The 22703-nt window shown below is 40.8% G+C and overlaps 1 pseudogene; it reads right to left on the bottom strand.

The window, feature by feature from the left end:
• Window positions 1-1241: 1241 nt before the first annotated feature.
• LOC137744118 (expansin-A9 pseudogene) lies at window positions 1242-3695 on the bottom strand (annotated as a pseudogene).
• Window positions 3696-22703: the final 19008 nt, after the last annotated feature.

A 22703-nucleotide genomic window follows, 5' to 3' on the forward strand; every position in this document is an offset into this window, starting at 1 on the left:
ACTTCTTTTTGGTGTGTTTTAGATAGAGGGATTGGGGTTTAGGCTAGACAATCAAATAACGCAACATCAAAGGCTCTCTGATTCATATCGAGGCCCTCTTAGATTTGACATCATACCTACATGTTGAAACAAAGTGTACACAAAAATTCTAATTCGATGGTTCCCGGCCATTTTATGCCTATTCCGGCCAATCTTGCCGAATTTGGGTCTCGACTCAAGAGGGAAAATTATTCCTCTCTTGATGGGCTTCCAGAATATCTAAGTGGATATTCCATATTCCAAGTTTCTCTTTTTTTGAAAAGTTTGAGAGTCAAGCTTTTTAATTCGAATTTTGAGTTGTATGTGAGAGATCTTTGTTCGTAGTGACAACGCAGAGGAAGTCGCAGGGTAGAGCAGCTAAGGTGTAGTGTGGATTGAAGACATTGAAATAAAAATCGGAGAAAAACCGTAAACCTGTTAATTTTAAGAATTATTTACCTTGGCTGTGATTTTTGTCAAGTGACGTTGGAAGTTGTTGGTTAATTTTAAATAGTTGTCAGATTTATTGTTGTTGTGGATTTTGAAAATATGAACTTCTATGTGGGAATTGAGTGTATGCGGATGCTTTACGATAACGGAAAGGAAGTGCAAAGAAAAAGGGCAGATTCTTCCCATTGTCATTTCATTTCGTTTTGGGAATAACGCAAGTAGCTTATGTTGAAATTCTCTTATAGAAGGTGAGCTACAATTGGATTGATCTGTACACAAAGTACGTAAGCAGTTTAACTCGAAACTTAGATGCAACCATAAGATTAAATAAAATTAAATGGTGTATTGGGTCTCCGAGTTCAGGACGTGCTATTATTATGATTCAGTCTAGATGCAAAGTTAACCAAGATTGGTAAAGACCGGGCTATCAAGCGAGAGCTAGGTGGAGGTGAGTGGAAAATTGATTTCAAAAATGGTTTTCATTAAATACATATATATACATACATACAAACATATATACATATATATACATACATACAAACATATATACATATATATATATTTATTTATTTATTTACACGATGAGAGGTAAATCTCCGACAAAGCAAATATTTACAATTTTACATAATAAAAAATAAGGAAAATAATTTTCACACATCATCTTTAGCTTCTTACACACTTCTGTTTAATTTTGGATGTTGATTTTGTTTGATTTATTCAATTTAATGACTATAAATAAAGAAAAATGTGTGGAAAGCTAAAGAAGATGTGTGAAAATCACTTCCCATAAATCAAACAACATTAACATTATTTACAAGTTTATTTCTACCTGAAATTCTTGCCTTCGAAGGTTTGGCCAAACTGCCAATTGCTTGGAGCAACATGCCATGAGGTTGAGTATCTACCATCACTCGCTCTGACTCGGAAGGTCAATGAACTCGCCAACCATCTTGGAGTCAGTTTCCCACTTCTGACCCCATAGCCGCTTCATCGTTGTCCATTTGAGCTTCTTGCTGCCCTTCACTTGCATTCCGGTCACATCCACGGCTCCTCCCACATTCCACACCAACACTTGGTTGAAATATGGATTCCCAGTTATTGTGAATTTAATTCCTCCTTTCTTCAGGCATGGAACCCTACGGTACATGACCGGAACAATGCCAGCCTTGTACTCGGCAATTTTGATGAACGAAGGTTTGGCTATATCAAAATGCTCACGTGGAGGGTTGCACCACCCTCCATTGTCACTTCGCTCGTTCCAATTGGGGGGGGTGCAGTTGTTGGTCGCCGCGAGAGTTGGATGTCCTGGCTTGCACCACTGAGGGTTGTCGACGCATTTGATTTCATAGCATGCTCCACAAGACAGCCCTTTGTTGAATAAAACCTCGCTCAACGCTGCTGTGTGTAGGCCATATCCTTCTTTTATCACATCCTCATAACCGCAAGCTCCTCCTGCACGTAGTCATCATCAAAATACTACTATCTTGTTCTAATTAATTTCCAAACAACCAAGTGAGATGAAAAAAAAATGACTAGTTCGTGGTAATGAAGTGATTGGATCGTAAATAGTTGTCCTAGGAGCGTCCCACGGCTTGTATGAAACTGACATCGTGAATTTTTCGTCTTAATGGGTTGTACATTGTTATCGTGAATTTTTGGAAGGCAAGAATTTGAACTCTGCAAGTTCCATTCTTGATCTCTATTGCTGCATAAAATACATGATCCTTTTGACGGCGATTGGATCAAAAGAAAAATTACAGAATCTAACTTGCTTCGAATATGGAAAATGTTTACATCTGTTTTTCTTAAAGCTCACTACAAGCAACTGATCACATCTTTAATACATAATCAAAGTGGGATCGAGTTGGAAATATAAATGCTTGTCTAACTTTGCGTTTTGGCTGAAATATGGCCGCGATTTGAAATGTGGTCTCATGTCTATTACTTGAGAACCGAGATGTTCTGATTGTAATTTCTTTCTAGATTTTAATTTATCATCAATAGGAAGTGGGATTCAAACTTAAAAACGTTTCCTACCATTGGGAACAATGTTTTAAAAAACGAAGGCAAAGCCAAGACCTTCATGGATTACCTTGCCTAGGTAGGAGCATAAAGTATTAATTTTTCATAAACCTTGATGCAGTGGCAAAGTTACGTGAGGGCGAGGAGTGGCGGCCGCCCCTCCCCTCACTGGAAATCAAGCACAGGAGCAGTGGTTCCGCCCCTCTGGTCTCGTCAGAAGTGATGAAATTCCATCTAGTTTTCTAGCCTTTTGGGTTTCCCTGCTCTATTGCATCACAGGCTGATCGCGGGCTCTCTTTTTTTCCAAAAAAAAAAAACTTAGGCCAAAGAAAGAAGGAACGAAGATCTGCATTTTGTAGCTTCTGGAAATGGGGTTTTGGACCTTCTAGTTCTAACGAAGAAGAAGAGAAAGGAAGAAGAGTGAGACATTCTCTCTCTCCTATCCCGCCCCACGTGCCCTTTCAAAATTACAATTTGTTTTTTTAATTATTGGCCAATCAATTTGCGCCACATAACTTGCTATTGCTTATTTATATTAGAATTTGTTTTGTTCTTTAATTATTTTCCAATTAATTTGACCACTCTTCCAATATTTTTTAAGCCACTTGTTTGACATTGTTATTTATCTTAAAATTTACTATAAATTTATACGAGCTTCAAAAAATAATTTATAAAATATTACGAACTCGTAATTATTTGTTTTTTTTTCTTTTCTTACCATCAAATTCAACAAAGTAATAAAGAAAAATTGTCAATATTTTTATATATTATATGTTTTATAATCAATGTTTTTCGGATATTATATACTATATAATAAATAGACAATTATTTATACGATATATAATAAATTTATTCAAATTTGCCTAAGTCCTTGCCTAAGTGTAAAGTCATGTCCACCGCCCAACTAGAGCTTAGCATCTTTTAAAACTTTGCTAATTATGCAATTAAGTAATATGATGATACAAACGGTGCTAAATCATCCTTCAAATAATATTGTTGTTCAAACCCTCATTTGACCATTTAAGTAGTCCAAATCCTCTTTTGAATATTTTGGTTAGTGCAAATTCTCCTATGAATATTACGGGTAGTTCAAATAATCTTCTTGCAAATTCTGGACTTAGACCTCAAATGAATGTTCACATTTTTTCGAGACCCTAAACTTTTTAAATTTTGCCCCTCTTACCGAGAATTTCTGATTTCGCCATTGCCTCGATGTAGGTGAGAAACTCTAACCTTAAATTTAAAATTTAAAATTTGTTGTGAACTTGTGGAAGGTTGACGGGTGAGATTGGAGGTTGGCAGCATTGGCTTAAGACTTGAAATTTTGAAGTAAGGAAAGGTGCGAGAAGATAGAAGAGTTTTAGTTTATAAAAACTCTGCCCAAAACGATATCGATTTGGGTTTCATTTGTTTTTTAAAATAAATAAAAAAAATCAAACACCTCGGTGGCGCTTTAACAACACCTCAAGTGCTTAGGCGCGCCTCCCGATTCCTAAGTTAGTTTATAGCCCATTCCTGTTGGACATATATAGGTGTTTCTTTATATAGTCGCCCAAAAAGCCGTCTAGGCTATCAATGTTAGTTTTTCACAACACTGACTGGTAAGAAAAAAAAAGCCACTAGGTAAGACCTAGTTGGTACGTGATCGATCCCCTTAAACAAGGTTTCTTTTTTTATTTTAATTGCCGGAAGATGGTCATTGAATCCTAGAAGCTTTTGAATGAACGATATAGAATTAGCATTAATTCATAACAAAGGTTCCCGGGCCGCCTTCATAGAATGTGGCATGAGCATGCTTCCAAAGGCCACCACCGAACCTTGGCCGGTTGTGGGTGCGGGCAACCGTATGAATGTCATGTATCCATGGTCCTCTGATAATTTAGCTGCAAGTCTCCATACAGTGCTTGCATGGACAACATTAGCCACCAGAGGAAGAAAAATCAAGGTCACAAACCCTAAGAGGGCCTGCAAGGACACTTCATATGCCATATCTATTTGTGTATCAGTGTGTAGAAATTTTTATTTCGCAACTAATAATTTGGTTTGCTGTAGATTCTTGTGCTGCAAGGATTTATATGGTTATAGAATTTAGGCATGTCTATTTTGCAACCTTGCGGTTATTTCAGTTAACTTGAATTTGGAAGGATGTAAGTGATTAGGGTGGTTACAATGCTCCGAAAATTTAACAATGATAATAATTAGTTGATACGAAGATATAGTAATTTCTATAAATTAACAAATTCAGCAAGGATCATGTGAAATTTTCTATTAATTAGCTTCTTGAACTTGTGGTATAATCGCATCATTTCTCTAGTTTTTGCCCCAAGTAATTATGGTGGAACCCATCCGGTGGTGAGATGATCTAGCCGTTGAACTTATCGGTCATCAGTGTGACCGAAATCATCCTCCACCGTAAACAAAACATAACAGAAATATAAAATTAAGCTGCTAAATCATTGTAAAAGCATAGTAGCAGATCTGATTAACCGACCTTCCCCGGGCTCGGCTTTGCGATCCTTTGTTTGTCTTTGTCCTCCCAAGTCCTTTCATTCAACCTTGAGTGGAATTGGGTTCATCAGTCAGGAACGTCATAGTTAGCCTCTCTCCATCAAGATCCAATCTCCACTAAGATCCAAGAGGGGTCCCGACCTTCGCGGTGGTCTCGCCAACCCTAGCCCGATATGTACCCAAAGTTGTACCCCTCAATATATCGCACCGATAATGTGTAGGATAATAGAAGGAGAGTGAAGAATGAATAAGTGTAACATTTCAAGCTATCCAAGGTTTTCATGGAAAAGTTTAAGTTACATTCTATTTTGTTTTGTTGTGTCCATGTCAAATTGTTTAGGGTCATTAGTTTGGTTTTTTGGTCAATAAGCTTATGTCCTGCAGACATAAATTTTGACTTAGTTTCGTCTATTTTTCGTTATAGCAGGTTTGTATCTACTTTTAATTTTCCACATGATCAGACCTAGTGAATGAGGGGATCATGTTACCTTACAAGCAACAGCTAACAAGGTCATTTACATTTGTCATAGTGGATCTGGACTTTACATTTTGACAAACACATATCTTTTGCTTCTTATTGAACATAAGGATGTAAATTGATTTTGATATGAATGTGAATAGATTTTAATATATTCCGTACATTTAACACAAATTTGAAACTCGTGGCATCGCGCAGGCTCAGCTGCTAGTAAGGATCTAAATATTATATCATCACTTATAAATTAAGGAAAATTCAACCAAATGAATAACAATTTAATACCTACAAACCTATGATGAAGCCGTGATTATTTTTTAGGGGAGGGGGCAAAAGGGTAAAAGGCCCCATAAAAATTTAGACAGCTAAACTCTTTTAGATAGTAGAGAATATTAATGTTGTTAATAATTTATCAATAAAAAGAAGTAACAATTGTGGTCGGTGAGATTTTATATCATGAAAAGCCGCATAATATATGCTTTTTATTAGTAAAAGCAAAAACATATCTCTCAATGTAAACAACATGCTACCACTCAACCATTTATCTCTCGTTTTGTTATATGTTGGTGTTTTCACAATATTCATTGCTAATGCTCTCTATATTGTAGCAGTTGAAACCGACAACCCCAAAAGCCAATTAAAAAGCTTATACACATACTTGTAGCTTTCACTCCTCTTGATCTTATGCCCAATTCTTTTTAATGATGAAAACTCACTATGCATCTTTGTATCATGATTATAATTGTCAAGTTGAATTGGAAGATTCAAGAAATCCACACGATCATCTTCAGGATAAAATTTGGCAAAATGACCTTTTTTTTTTTTTTTTTTTTTTTTGGGCAAAAGATGCAAATTTGTAGACCAGACTCAAACATCCATACACAGAAGCAAGTTGGTGTTCACCTCATCAAAGTGACCATTCAATGTTTTTAGATGCATATCAATGACTTGAAAATAGAGGGCCACACGATAATAATTGACGTTTACAAGTCTTGGAGTTTTACGATTTGATTTTTTGGGTGCGAAATAGAAATATTCTATGTTAGGAACATTAATATCATTTTCCGCATAAAACATTTATACATCATGAAACAAATCCTCAAAGTCATCATCTTTCAAGGATTGTAGTGTTTGTTTGCACTCCACTAACATCATTGCTTTCACAACATCTCGATCTTTCTTTTGCAATTCTTGTGATAACTCAATTGTAATTCCCAATACAAATCTCATAAATAAAAAAGATGAAACACAAACCAAAAGTTTGTAGTTCGTTGAATAACCTATTTGCTTCATCTGGATTATCTTGGTTGTGATCACCAATAATCCATTGAAGCACCTCCAGCACGAGTTGAAACATTGGCAGCAAGCTTGCAAAGCGTAGTGTAGCAATGCAACACAACAACGACAATAGACTTGAATTTCATTCAAGCATTTCGTCGAATACCTTTTGAATTTCACTCAAGCTGCACTAACCATTCCTTTGGCCAGATCCAATGCGTTCTCAGCGTCGCACAGCGCCCATGCGCCCCGCATACGGCACGGCCCACTTCCGCAAAATAACCCACTCCCGTGGCTCACTTGGCGATCTCGACTGGTCCAGGGCTGGTTCATCCGTCTTAGATTCATATTTCTGGACCAACGATTGAATCGAGGGTATTTTCACCTTATTTCTCCGCAAATATGACATTTCCCAATTCAAATCTCGCACCCGGAGTTGATTACACTTCCACTACTCATGAAGATGCATACCGTCCAAGCTCTTACAACCCGAATAGTGAACCACACTTGTCTCAACAAGTCATAGAGTTGACAAGCCCCCTCGCGTAGCAGACAACCTTGGTGAATAAACTTTTGTAGCGTACCGAGATGCAATGTGCCCTAGACGAGGTGTACCATAGCATGACAAGGGCAGATGATGAAGCTTTGTAGCAGCGTCCAACAAATAGCCCCTCAACCAACCACGATCTGAGTGTTTTAGCAGCTTACGCTCCCGCCTGGGTTCTCGAGATAGCGTATACTCTTATCTTAGTGGGTGGAGGAGCATGCACTCCCGATCAAGCCCACGAACGATCATACGTTCACATTTGAGGCCACACTCCGATTATCAACATGGACAACCTTCCAGGTGAAATGTTCATTCACAACTAAGCTCGCAAGGAGCACACTCCACCTCACATCAAGTAGGCAACATGGAGGATGGAGAGAAATAGTCACTTAATCCGACTCAAGTTCAACCGGCAACCTGCAAATAGCCCGCTCACTTGCCAGAAACATGCCAGATGCACCTTAGCCATGACATAGACAAGTCGAGCATAGGGAATAGTGGCCTAGACCAATAGGTCATAACCGGGGGTAACCAAAAGCTCCACTGCCCCAACAGAGGCAAATTCAAGAAGAAGTTGACATGCTCCAGATTGAACGATTGTGCAATTTCCAGTACAACGAGGTTGCCGACAATGCACTTCGACGAGACATGATCAATATAAGCTTGTCACCATTCACGAATAAGATCGAGCGGACATATCTACTTCTCGGGTTCACTATACCTCACTTCACTCTGTACAAGGGAGACAAAGATCCGAATCAACATCTCAAGCACTACCACAGTATCATTACCCTCTTTAGGAACAACGACGCGCTTATGTGAAAATTTTTTGCTACAACTCTACAAGGCAAGGTGCAAGACTGGTTTCACACCCTACCGTCGCAGTCGATCCAGAGTTTCAACGAACTTTCCTTAGTTTTCACTAAGGAGTATTTGTCTAACTGCTTAATCAAAAGGACATCCAACCATCTCTTCAGCATTGTAAAAAACCATTAGGAGATAATTCACGACTATGTCAAAAGGTTCAAAGCAAAGAAAGCCAACATTGTTGGTTGCAACGAGGACATAGCAACGGCGGCATTCAGAAATAGGCTTTCTACCGAATTATTCAAAAAACTAACCCTAACAGCTTTGTATGCTTTGGCGGAAAAACACGCACTATGGGACAAGGCTAAGTAATCTAACAAAAACGAGTTAGAAAAAAAGGACATAGAACGTTCCCTGACCAGAGAAGACTCAGCGCTCGAAACATTCACCATAGTTCTAATCGGCCAAATTTTGCGCAAGCTCAAAAACGAACCTTAGTTCAAACTGCCGTCACCCATGAAAGACGATCTTATGAAGCTGGATCATACTAAGTATTGCGCATTCCATTAAGGACTGGACCACACTACCAATGGCTCGCTAAAATGGAAACAGTATCTTAAGAAGCTGACAAATGAGGGTCGGTGCGACAAGTATCTTGATAGGTCAACGATATGGCCTGCATAAGTAGGGGAAGTCTTCATCACCCCCTAAACCCCTTTAGGGCTTCTCAAAATAAGTTCGAAGTCTCAAGCAGGTCGACGACCAAAGCCTCACAAGCCAAGGATTATCCAGTTTGTTATGCAGTTTCTACCCTCTAGCATAGTTGATTCATTTCTTTATTCTCAATGAAGATTCAAGTTATCCATAAGCCTGGCTCAACTGCTATCTACAACAACTGCTCAAACCCCTATCTGGGTATGCTTTCCAGTGCGAGAAGATAAACTAACTACTCTACAGTGCGAGAAGGTAAACTAATTCCCTGACACCCATCTGGGTCTGCTTTCTAGTGCGAAAGGATAAACTAATTCTCTTCAGTGCAAAAGGGTAAACTAATTCCCTGACACCCATCTAGGTCTGCTCTCCAGTACGAGAAAATAAACTAATTGCTCTCCGATGCAAAAGGGTAAACTAATTCCCCGACACCTATATGGGTAAGCTCTTCAGTGTGAGAGGATAAACTAATTGCTCTCCACTGCGAGATGTAAAACTAATTCCCCGACACCCACATGGGTAAGATCTTTAGTGTGAGAGGGTAAACTAATTGTTCTTCAGTGCAAAAGGGTAAACTAATTCCTCGACATCCATATGGGTAAGCTCTTCGGTGTGAGAGGATAAACTAATTGCTCTCCAATGCGAGAGGGTAAGCTAATTCCCTGACATCCATATGGGTAAGCTCTCTAGTGCAAGAAGATAAACTAATTGCTCTCCAATGCGAGAGGGTAAACTAATCCCCCGACACCCATATGGGTAAGCTCTCCAATGCGAGAGGGTAAACTAATTGCTCTCCAGTGCGATAAGGCCACATAGCTCAAAAGATCGAATGCTTGAAGATCTTCAGTAGCTCCAATCCTAGCAGCTCTATCCACAGCTGAGAAATCAAACTAAAGTAGTTTCCTCATTTTTGGCAAGCAGTCCAGACTACGATAATAAACAATGTTAAGAGAATTGGGTTAGAAACACCTGAAGATGGAATTCATTATGGTTTGAAATGTGGAATTCATTATGGTTTCAAATGTGGAAGGGGCATTGCAGAGCTCCAAAGGCATCACTAAGAATTCAAAATGTCCATCATGTGTGCGAAATGCCATTTTTGGTATGTCGGGTTTGTAAAAGAAATAGTAAGGGGAAGCCATATTAAGATGTTCATGTGCTGATCATCCTTCCTGCATAACAAGGAAAATGGAAAAATAAAGATGTATCACATTGAAATCGAATGGCACATTCCCAAGCAACAGCGACGACAACGGCGATGCGTTCACTGGCAACAAGGTGGCGTGTGACTGAGCATGACATCCGTACGTCGGTGTGTGGGGACTCAAGACCTACCCTAATGTTCTTCCATGTCCCGAATCATGTGAGGTGCTACATTTTCACAAATCGGAGGAAATAAACAAGTTTACACTTAGAAAAACCTTATTTGTTTAGTAAAGTGACTAAAGGTAATATTAAAGGTGCAAGCTCAACTAATCATAACGAAAGGAAGGCACACGTTGTGGAAGAACGATCCAAGTTTCTGTGACTGGATCCCTTTCCAAATGTTTTGATGAACATATTTTGTTAAACTTACATGTTTTTGGTAAGGTCTTGAACGAGACTAGATTTGAAATCATGATGAGTACATGACACTGAATTGATTGATATTTATATTGTGATTTATTTTCACCAAATGGTTGTCATTTATTGAGTATAGATCTATCTACAACGTAGGATAATCAAATGTTTTAATATTTCTAGTAAATGCTAGATACACGAGCAGACACCCTGTAGAGACATGTGCATGTATTTGCACTAGTAGATGCTACTAATGTATTGCAAATCCTCAGACAAGGGTGGATGGGAATAGAGACCAAATGTTTGGTACATATCTCTTTTGTTCTTACTAAATGTTTAATGTAATGCATGTTAGGCAAATCTTAATAGGTTGCTTCAGTAGCACTCGATAAATTCTCTTTATATATATCACTCATTAGATTGCTTTGGCATATGCCAATATATGTTGACATGTGTGCAGCATAGTTTAGCTGATGACAATAAACCAATCAAGTGTTCGATGCAATGCCTAAGCGAATAAACTGATTTTTTTTTTTTTTTTTTTTTTGCGTACTCGCACTCTGTTCTTATAGAGAACACTTGTATTTAACACTGAGGCCCCCTAAGGTTCAATCCTAGATTTGCCACTATTATCAGGTATGATTTTTTTATTTATGACCGATTGTATTTTCTATATTATGGTAGAAACAATTATGTAGTTTTATACTATGAGTTTTCAAAAATGGGGGTTAGTCAATTGAAATTTTTTTACTAGAAAAATGTTTATGATCCACTCACACTGCACCAGATAAATGTTTATCTAATTTTACTAATAAATAACCAAACTTACAGTTATAGTTAAACATCACCATTGCGAATACTGTTAGATTTACTACTGCTATATGCAGTGGTGGATCCATGATTTTAACATCGGGTGGTCCTAATATAAAGATAAAAAAAATTAGATGAAAATAACATTGAAACATTAAACGATCAACGACAACCTTTTATTCTTAATCTTAATATAGGCAACAATTTGATGCAACCCTTTTTTTACCCTTTTTTAGTAAGATCACTAATCCCTTACAATTGAGAAAAGTCACTTCTTAAATGCATTGAATGAATATAAATATCAAGTTAATCTTAAAATGTATGTGAAGGCTGAAGAAGAGAACAGAGAAGACATGGTAGCATAAATATGCTCCTATCAAATTCCCCCACACTTAGCTTTTGCTAGTCCTCAAGCAAAACGAAATAAACAAAACAAACAAAACACAATCTAGGCCTTCCAACATGTGCCTCAGGGATTTCCAATGAACATCACACATTAAAGAACACCACATACATAGATTTTAGTTATCCCTACCCTCGAGCATATACTTAACCATAGTTACCACACACTAGCTCCCATTTAATCAATTAAAACATGATTTTGAATGTAGTAACATGCCTTAGAGAATCCCCCAATTCCTCACTGGATACACTCTATTTTCACACGGATTTTCTGACTACACTCCCTACACTAGGTATATGTGAGAAGATTGATGTAAACATGTAGACTAATACTCACATATGTATAATCAAAGAAGGCACTTTCTGGAATTATTAACATGTATATGATCTCATGAATGGAATGCCACTACTTAGACGCGAGAACCAGGGATACCATATGCTCAAACCAATTTTAAACTCCACATATTGAAACACATAACAATCAAGATCGTAGCCAAAGGGTTGTAACGGGGCTAAGGTATTGGCTAACAAAGAAAGGTAAGGATAAACAAAAGTTCTTAAAGCAATAGTAAGCAAAGTAATGAAATAAACACTTAGAATTCACTTTTGAATGCAGAAATCAACTTTGAACACCAAGGGACGATTCACATAAAACTCAGGGTCAAATTCAAACTTTTGGACCCTTTCTTCAACAATCAACACTTGTGAGTTCATTCTCAATTATTTTCAACTCCTTTTTCTTTCTTTTCCTTCTTTTTCACGTTTTTTTTTTCTCTTTTTTTTTCATGCCCTATTCTTTTCTTTGGCACATAAATCATCCATCCCCCTAGATTCCCACGAAAATCCTTCCCCCACACTTGTTTTTCTGCAATTTTTAGAACAAAAGGAATTCCCTCTAAGTCATGCTTTACTATACATTAAGAACAAGGGTAGATAGTCCTATTCTAGGCTAGGTAAGGATAATATGGTTAACAAAGAAAATTAGGCTAACTAAGGCTCAAAGGGGTTAACATACAATACATATGCAAAGGGTAAGGCTTTTTGGCTCTCGTTTTAACTAAACAACTTCATCTTGTCTTATGTTATGCACTCAATTTTATGCTTTGAATGAAATGGGCATGAGTTCTAGTATTTGGAACTATAGTGATAAAACGCATTCTAAGTAGTAACCAAGCAAAGAATGATGAGATCAAGCAACGACTTTAGAAAACAAAAACATCAAGATTAATAACTCTCCAAAGAATGTTTAGGCTCAAGTCTCTCAGGGTTGTAGCGTTAGTTTGAGTTCCTTCCTTCAAGCATGTTACAAAAACTGATTTTTTTCCTTTGTGATTACATGTGAATTCGTAAATGTCAACTACAACTAATCATAAACCAAAGAGTATATCAAACTTCCATCCATGTTTGTAACTTTCTTCAACAGTCATGCAATTAAAAACCAAATCCTCATCATTGTGTTGGAAGGTATCCTAAGACACAAACAAACATAAAAACAAAAACGACTCTAAAAACAACTCTTTTCGATTTTTTTTTCAAATTTTCGGATTTTTTGTTTAAGGCACATGAAAACACTTCAAAATACACTAAAAACACTTAAAAACAGTGAAAAACAACTTTAGAAATGATGGGTGATAAAATCCCACGAATTTGCATGAAAAACACTTTGTTTACCCCCCCTCCCCCCCCACACTTAAACCAAACATTGTCCTCAATGTTTTAAGCATAGATTCACAAACAAACAAACAAATAACACAACTAACAAGCATGACAATCATGGCAAAGTAAAAGCAATAAAGAGTAGGGTTTAGGAACGCAAATCTGGTTGTGGGAGCCGGAGATTCCTAGGTCTTCTTTATTTAAATGCATCGGTTGCCTCCCAAGAAGCGCTTGCTTTAACGTCTTCCAGCCGGACGATACCTCCTTTTAAGCTCCCCTAGTGCCCACGGCATGGAATTGATCTTTGAATGGAAGGTGATACTTGAAATGATCCGGTAATGGTTTAAATTCAAGATTGGGTGCCTGAATCATCAATAACTTGTTAGTATAAAACGAAATTGAAATTGGAGGAGGTGGTGTACCTATGTCCTCATAGCCAATTATCTGAGCTTCTGGGTGGTCCCGAGACCACCCAGGTCCCTCAATAGATCCGCCCCTGACTATATGCACTTAACTCATGTGACATGTAATAAAAGAGAAAAACCTTACAGAGTCTCCAGGGGGAGGTTATTTGTAGTTTGACTTTCCTTGCAAGATAATTTTAGTTGTTTTAATAAATTGAGCTCCTTGGTTCTAATTGTCACACAATTTTTAATCTTTACCTATGGCTTCGTCACTACTTTTGTGATGGCTGGCACATCTTGTTTGACGGCTAATCGGGTTAGGGTGTGTCAAACACCCTTTGAATATTTGTTCGCCGTATCTAACAATTGGATGAGTAGATTGCCCACGTACACATCTTCATGAGGATCAAACCGCTGTAATCCATCTTAAAATTAAGGTATGGATCGATGATGAGTAAGAGTGATAAGCTAGAGCACTCTTGCTCAAGAGGAGGCTGGTGGCCAGTTTTGGTGGTGGTGTTTAGTCTTCTCTCATTGAAAACTAAAACTCAATCTTTTAACTCTAAGGATGAGTAATCTTCACTATAAAAAAGAGTGCTCTCATTCTCTCACTTTTCTTTCTCTTGGTTTGAGAAAATGCATGTGAGGATTGGATGTATATAACCAACCTTGAACTTGTCGAGGAAGTTTTCTATTCTCCAAAGGATGAGTTACAAGGTGTAAAGGGGTGAAATTTTTTTTCAAAAGGGAAAATGAGATTAAATCGAGTTTTAGGGAGTATAGCAAAAAATATGCGTTGCATAAACTCTTGGTGGGCGAAACGAAAATGATGCAAAACAAAAACGATCGGTCACCGCGAACAAAAACAATCGGTGTAGAATTTTTCAGGTCGACGGACTGAGGGCCCAATCAAATAACAGCGATATTGTCTTCACTTTACCACCTGGCCAATCAGCCAGATGTGGGATTTTATCACAAAAAGCCTCGGTGTTAGTTAGAGTGAAGTAATTCTTTTCAAATTGCTTTTTTCTCCTTCCCTCTGGCCGATGTGGGACAGAGAAATTTCTACAATCGGTAATGGTAAACGATCGGTAACGGACGGCGGAACGATTGGTAAAGGACAGTGAAATGATCGGTAACGGCTTAATATAGAGGTACATTAAGGAAAAAAACTGTGATATAGGTAAACACGAACAATTTCACCATAATTTTCATTACGAATCAAGCAAGGATTAACTGCATATTTTTTAAGAATAAATAAACAAGGGAAAGAAACAAAGAAAAAAAAACCCTAATTAACAAAATGTACGGCAACCAACATAAGTTATAACCACATCTCTACTTGAAATGGACTGATATCGGATCATCCGCCCTCGACTCATCCATCGTTGTCAATGTCCCGGTCCAATTACCCGATGAAAACCCGAACTCGACCCAGCAACAGAACACCCTAAACTCTAACCTACGCCTAGTCAAATACCACCGCGAAGTGTTGACGTACCTATAATAACCTAGCATGCCGAACACGAATTTCACCGATCCACGAGCTCTCCCTTCAAAGATTTGATTGGCCACGTAATCGACTACATAAGCGGTCACCGTTTCGATCTTGAAGCTGTGAGCGGTCGAGGTTTCTGTATTTAAAGGCGAAGGAGGAGGAGGCACCGGCTTCGATGTGAGCAAGACGTTTCTGCCTTTGTTGCCGGTGTCCGTTTTGTACGAGATGGTGACTTGCAGGCTGTCGAAGGAGATGGCAAGCACGCGATTAGGGTTCACCACGACGACCGTCATGTTAACTCGGAGCCACTCGAGTTGAGTTTGCACACGGTGGAAGAGTCGAGTCGTTAACAGGGCTCTACGGGAGTCAAATTATGTTGGTCGTGGAAAACCAGGATTCCCAGCACGTAGATAGGGATACAGACGATGATAGGTATGATGTGAACTTTTGGGCACTGTTTGAGGCGAGAACAAAGAGTGTAATTTTTCATTCGTGCAGCCATTTTATATCTTTGATTAATGATCAATTGACTAGGGTGCATCTATTTATGCGTTTTGATTTTTGAATTTTGAGACGGAGAAGAGGATGTGTTGGATTAGGCTATAAAATAAGGGAGGTTTAACAAAACACTCCCGCTACTATTCATTTTTAACGAAAAACTACATTTATATCTTTTCATGATACTATTCACTGTATTTTTAAAAAGAGCTTTTCATTAAAAATGAAGTTTTTTTTGAACTTTTCGTTAGTTTTTCTATAAAATTAACCTATAAGGGAACCAAATTTGTAGGAGTTGTTCTTACCGGAAACGGTTTGTAACTCCTTATCTTTTTTCTATTTATCTTGGTTTTTTTTTTCTTTTTTTTTTCCGGTTATCCTTCTAATTTCCTGGCAGACATCACTTTTTTTTGGTGTATTTTATCTATTGTCTACTGGTATGCGTTTTAGATAGAGGGATTGGGTTTAGGCTGTACAATGAAATAACACAACATCAGAGGCTCTTTGATTCATATCGGAGCCCTCTTAGATTTGGCATCACACCTACACGTTGAAACAAAGCGTACGCATAGATTGGAGCCTTGAAATTCGATGGTTCCCGGCTATTTTTTGCCTAATCCGGCCAATCTTGCCGAATTTGGGTCTCGACTCGAGGGAAAATTACTCCTCTCTCGATGGGCTTCCAGAATATCTAAGTGGATATTCCAAATTCCAAGTTTCGCTTTTTTTTATTGAAAAGTTTGAGAGTCAAGCCTTTTAATTCGAATTTTGACTTGTATGTGAGTGTTTGGGCCCAAAATAATATTGTTGGGCCGAGCAGCAGAATGTGCTCGGCCCAAGGCTGTGTCAAATACTATGGGCCGAATGATAAATCCCGGGCCAGTTGGCAGGGTCGGACAAGTCCTATCCTAAGAAGTAGTCCAGATAAACAGAAAGGGTCGAGGAAGTCCTGGTACGACCAGGATTCCCGGCCGGCAAAGAATAAAGCCTCGAAAAGAGGGAAAGTTCAGAATCCCAGTGGGAGTAGGTTTGTTCGAGTTAGAGTTGAAACGGGACAAGGACTCCCAATCCAGATCAGGATGCAATTCGGTCTCAAGGAATAGGGTGCTATAAATACAAGAAATCATGCAACAGAAAAACCCCTTCAATCCAGCATACAATTGCCCTGTGCAAAACCTCTCAAATACCTTGAGATTTTTCCTTTTCTTTTTCTGCCGAAATACCTTCAGTTTGGATAAACAACACTGTGGAGGTACCCGGCGAGCACCTTCAGTTTGGATAAACAACACTGTTGCCGCAAAATCAGCCGACCGAGAAGCACCTTCAGTTTAGATAAACAGCACTGCGTCGAGGCCGACTGATTACCTATCTAAGTCTCGGCCGAGAAGGGTTTTCGAACCCTTGTTGGTAGAGGTCACCTTGCTAGCCTTCTCGGCATAGTCAGGTCTTACGAGTTGCGTTACTCGGCGTACTGGACGTCGAGTAATTTTATGATTGGATACTCGCAAGTAAGTTTCAGGGTTCGGCATTCCGACGGCCGAGCTACATTTACCATCAAGACATACATCACGTTTGAGTACCTGTGCCCATACAGTTTGGTCTCGATTCGACGTGCTTATACTTTTACGAATATAATCACAGTGACCGAATCGGGCTTCGACGATTTGTGAACTCCGCAGAATTAGTAACCTTGTCTTCAGGCTATAGAACCCAGAGACCGAGAGGGTTCCTTCCTCGGTCGCAATCGCAAGATAGAGAAGTCAACGACGCGCTCAACGCGACATCAACGAATTTTACTCCTCGGCCGAGCTCGGCCGACGAGTTGGCACGCCCCGCATTCAACCGAAGGACGTAGTTAGCTTATTAGTTACTCGGCTTGCGCGCCACATAGGTTTTTGTAATTTTTAGAGTCAACATTTTGGCACGCCCAGTGGGACATTTGTGCTAAACCTTCGGAGTTCATGACCATTGAGACACGGTCTGTAAAGAAGAAAACAATCATGGGAAAGTCAACAGTTGACTTACCAGTGCAAGGCCTTGGGCAGGATTTGCACCTTGCAAAAAATCTGATCATTGTTGCGCCGTTCGAGGCCACAAGTGCAACACGCCGAGAGAATGAAATCTATCTCGGTGGACAACCTCACAACTTAGAGGTCCCTAACCAAACAGCAGGCATGTTCGTGGAAGGAATAGTGGAAGATTGCGACGACGATGGTGGGGAGGGTTCTGATCCACCAACTAGGTCGTTTCTTCGGAGACGACTCGATGAACAGTATCGACAGGTCGAGCAGTCGATTGGTCAAAAAATGAATGATTTACTGGAAGCAATACGAAATAACAACGATACACAGACCAGGATGCTTGAACTGTTGGTTAGTAAAGCCTTCGAAGATGGCCAGGTCGGCCAGCCTCGGCAACTTTCTACGAATATTCCAATACAAGCCGAGAGAGGGTCCGCCCGGCCACAACCAATCACCTTAGATAAAAGAGGTGGACCGAGCAATAGATCCGAGGGACCAAACCAGGGAGAAGAAGCCGCCTCCGTAAACATGACCGAAGTCAAGAGAATGATTGACTCGGCCCTAAAGAAGAGGCCGAAGTTTCCAAAATTCATCCATCCATACCCGGCTTATGTGGAAAGGTTTGAATACCCACGAGGTTTTAAGATCCCTGATTTCAGTCTCTTCGCCGGGGAATCGTCTTTATCCTCATTAGAACATGTGGCTCGGTTCACAGCGCAATGTGGAGACGTCAATAGCGACTTCTATAAATTACGGCTGTTTAATTTTTCACTTACAGGCTCAGCTTTCGCCTGGTACATAAATCTCTCACCCAACTTCGTGCAGAGTTGGGAAGAGTTAGTCGAGAAATTCCATGAACAATTCTATCGGCCAGGGATGGAAATGTCCGTATCATCGTTGGCCAGGATGGCTTAAGCGTCCAACGAATCTCCAATGGAATACCTAACAAGGTTTAAGTCGGCCAGGAATTGGTGCCGAGTACCTTTCCCCGAAGTGGAATTCGTCAGGATTGCCCTTAACGGATTAGACGTCGAATACAAAAAGAAGTTTCTGGGGGCAAACATTCGAGATATGTACGAACTTGCTCAACACGTTGAACAGTATGATTATCTGCTCCGAGAAGAAAAGATATCAAAGTCACCATCCCGGGGGACGTTGTATAAGAATCCCACGATTAACTATGCATTGGCCGAAAGCGAGGACCCTCAGTATGCTAGTGTGGATACGGCCGAGATAGTAATAGATAAACTTTACGTCTGCAAGGCTTTAGCTCAAGTAAGTTCCAAAGACACCAAGACCCGTTCGGCCGCCGACGAGATGAGTAAACCGTCGAAAGTATACACTTTCGATATCACCAAAGCCGATGCAATTTTCGATCAATTATTGGCAGCAAAAATCATCAAGCTTCGGCCGGGACATACCATCCCTAAGGCCGATAAATTGAAAGGCAAGATATACTGCAAGTATCATAATTCTAATAAGCATGCAACCAATAATTGTGTTGTATTCCGAGACACAATTCAAAGTTGGATCGAGAAAGGAAAGTTGAAATTTCCGGAAAAGCAGATGGCGGTCGACATCAATCCCTTCCCTTCAACAACAATTGGTATGGTGGATGCTCATCTTCCTAAAAACAAAGGGAAGGCCGAATACGTCCCGGTGCAGCATATTCGTCGATGGAATGGTCAGACAAGACTAAAGATTGATTTATTTTCAAATGCACCGCCTACGGAACGCTCGGGACCACCCATCAATGAGCCTATGACGGGGTTGAGTTCCGACGAAACTCATGAATCAAGGGTTTTATGAGACCATTGTAAAACACCAGTCGAACTTGGGAAGAAGACATCTTCGACACCATCCACGACCCCTACAACATCGCCACGGGGACTTGGTAACGGCCCACGACGCCAAGTGTTTGATAGACTCGGCCCACATGTACGGCCAATAGACCAGGCCCCGGTCAGGCGGCGTCTTGACTTCGACGCACCTTTCTATAATAAGGATTATTACTCGCGCAATACCAGCAGTTCGGGCCCACCAGCCGATCAAAAAACTTTCAAACCACCCAGGACGTCGGATCAACGCTGGTACAGTTACAATTCTCCGACTGGCCTATATACGGCGTTGTCTAAATCTCAAAAACGTCGTCGCCAACGAATAGATTGCATGGCTCGACGACGAGAAGCGCAGACCAGCCCTACTAACCGTTGGCAACCAAAAAATGCCGTGGAAAACATTAGTGAACGGTTAACCCCGACTATCATGACCGAGTTAGTCGAAGGGAGAAAAATAGCGGCTCCCGGCTTTGAAGCCACTATTGAAGAGTCTGAGAAACGTATCAAGCTTCTTCTCCGCCCTGGGGAGACGAGAGCTCGTCTCGAGCACTTTAGACAAGAGGCCGAAAGGAAACTTTCTCCGTTACCACCGCGCGAGCCGTTTATCAAAATACGACGCAATTTACACCCTCCATTCCTCGGTGAATCCCTGGAGTACATGCGAGAGTTTCATAAGAAATATTCCGCCATTGACTTGTACGGACTACCGAAGGCATGTCAGGAAGCCCTCGACCTAGCTCTAACTTGCCCTGATGCCGAGCAAATTATTCAGAAAACTTCCGACCCAGCGATCAAAGCTAGGTTCCAACATATACGGGAGGCTTGGGTCCTTGGTTTTGAGGTCGATCCTTACACAGATATTGACGCCGCCGAATTACCCTTTTCACTCGAAGACCTTCAGCATTTGCGCTATCATTTTGAAGTTTTCTCGGCTATATCTCTCTTCGGCCTCACGGACGACGAAGAAAAAAGGATAGCACGGTTGGATACATATCTAGACACGAGGAACGCCCGTATCGCCTATGAAGAACGAGCTCGCATAACGCAGGACCAAAATAAGTCTTCGGCAGTAAACATAGTCGAGGATAATAGCCAAAACAAACTCGACTCGGTCAACACGCCTCAAATGACGGTTCACACCAAGGCACTCAAAAGTTCGATTGAGGATGTTCCGTCGACTGATACTATGGCTACTTCTGCGGAAGACGACGACCACGATCCGATGGGTCCTTCGGTCCTCGAACATATGGAGATCAGCATGGTCCACGTCTTACCAGCCGAATTCCAACCAAGTACCCACCAGTCAAATTTCTTGGACGGAGACGTGGTCGCTGAGGAAGCAACACAAGTAGATTTCGTCGCAAACGACGACGATAGGGAAGTTCGAAACGGGGACAACCTTAAGGCAGCTTTGGCCGAATTATTTCCCCGTTCCTCCTCGGTTAATCTCCAACGCCTTAAGCCGTTGTACGTCACGGCTCACATCGAAGGATTTCCTATTTCTAAAGTGTTTGTCGACTGTGGAGCCATAGTCAACATTATGCCGATGTCCGTCATGAAGGCTTTACGCCGTTCTGATAATGAACTCATCCCGTCGGGTATCACTATGGCAGCTTCGTTGGTGACAAGTCTCAGACCAAAGGAGTGCTCCCGTTGGAAGTCAGCATTGCCGGTCGTCAACACATGACAGCATTCTTTATAATTGACTCTAAGACCGACTATAACGCATTACTTGGCCGCGATTGGATCCATCAAACCAGTTGCATTCCTTCATCACTATACCAAGTCTTCATCTTTTGGGATGGCAAATCGGTCGTGGTCCACCCAGCCGATAATCAACCATTTGAAACCAACATGATTCAGGCTCGCTATTACAATGATCACGTCGGCTGCATCACCCTCCAAGGCCTTAACGAGGATGGGCGACCGACAAGAATTTCGGTACAGAAAGTGATTGAGGTCGGCGCCGAGACTGTCCAACAGGATTCGGCGAGACTTGGCTTGGCAGATTTAGTCACCAATGCCGATGATTGATAACACCAGGTAAGAACGGCGTCAAGCCGCGGTTTCATCAACAATGGAACGACTGCTGGCCCATTGGTATGCCATTACCAAGCAACCAAATTCCGGCATCAATTTAATCGAATTTTTGGCCGAAGCAGATAACGGCCCCGTGCTAACTTTTGATAAAGTTCAGGCCGCACCAGCCGAACTCGAAGACCATCGGCCCCAGGTTAAGGACCCATTAGAAGAAGTTAATGTAGGCACGGCCGATGATCCTTGAACATTATTTATCAGCGCGTTACTCCCACCGTCTATGAAGGTCGAACTCCGTAAGTTACTCCAGGAATTTAGAGATTGCTTCGCGTGGAACTACCATGAAATGCCAGGCCTCGATCGAAACCTTGTAGAGCATGAGCTACGCATCAAGGATGGGTGTAAGCCTTTTCGACAACCCCCTCGCCGATTTTCGACCGAGGTACAACTCGGCATCAAAGAGGAGTTAATTCGGCTTCTAAAAGCCGGGTTTATTAGGACCGCTCGGTACGTCGAATGGTTGGCCAATATCGTCCCAGTATTAAAGAAAAACGGAGCCCTTCGCATTTGCATCGATTTTCGTAATCTAAATCTGGCCACTCCCAAGGATGAATATACGATGCCAATCTCAGACCTGCTCATTGATGCCGCTAATCATGAATTGCTATCTTTTATGGACGGCCATGCGGGATACAACCAGATTTTCATCGCCGAAGCTGACGTCCACAAGACAGCTTTCCGCTACCCTGGGGCACTCGGTACTTACGAATGGGTAGTTATGCCATTCGGCCTCAAGAATGCCGGCGCTACATACCAACGAGCCATGAATATGATATTCCACGACCTAATCGGTACAATCATCGAAGTTTATATCGATGATGTGGTGGTAAAGTCTAAATGCCGCCACACGCACCTGGATGATCTGCGGCAAGCGTTCCTTCGCATGCGCAAGAATAATCTCAAAATGAACCTGGCCAAGTGTGTCTTTGGTGTGTTGGCCGGTAATTTTTTAGGATTTTTGGTGCACCATCGCGGCATTGAAGTCGACGAAAATAAAGCCCGCGCAATCATTAGCGCTCCACCTCCGACAACAAAGAAACAGCTCTAGTCATTACTCGGGCAGATAAATTTCCTTCGCCGCTTCATCGCCAATTCGGCCGGTA

Source organism: Pyrus communis, chromosome 12 (genome assembly GCF_041283825.1).
Source record: "Pyrus communis isolate YQ-2024b chromosome 12, ASM4128382v1, whole genome shotgun sequence".
NCBI lineage: Eukaryota > Viridiplantae > Streptophyta > Magnoliopsida > Rosales > Rosaceae > Pyrus > Pyrus communis.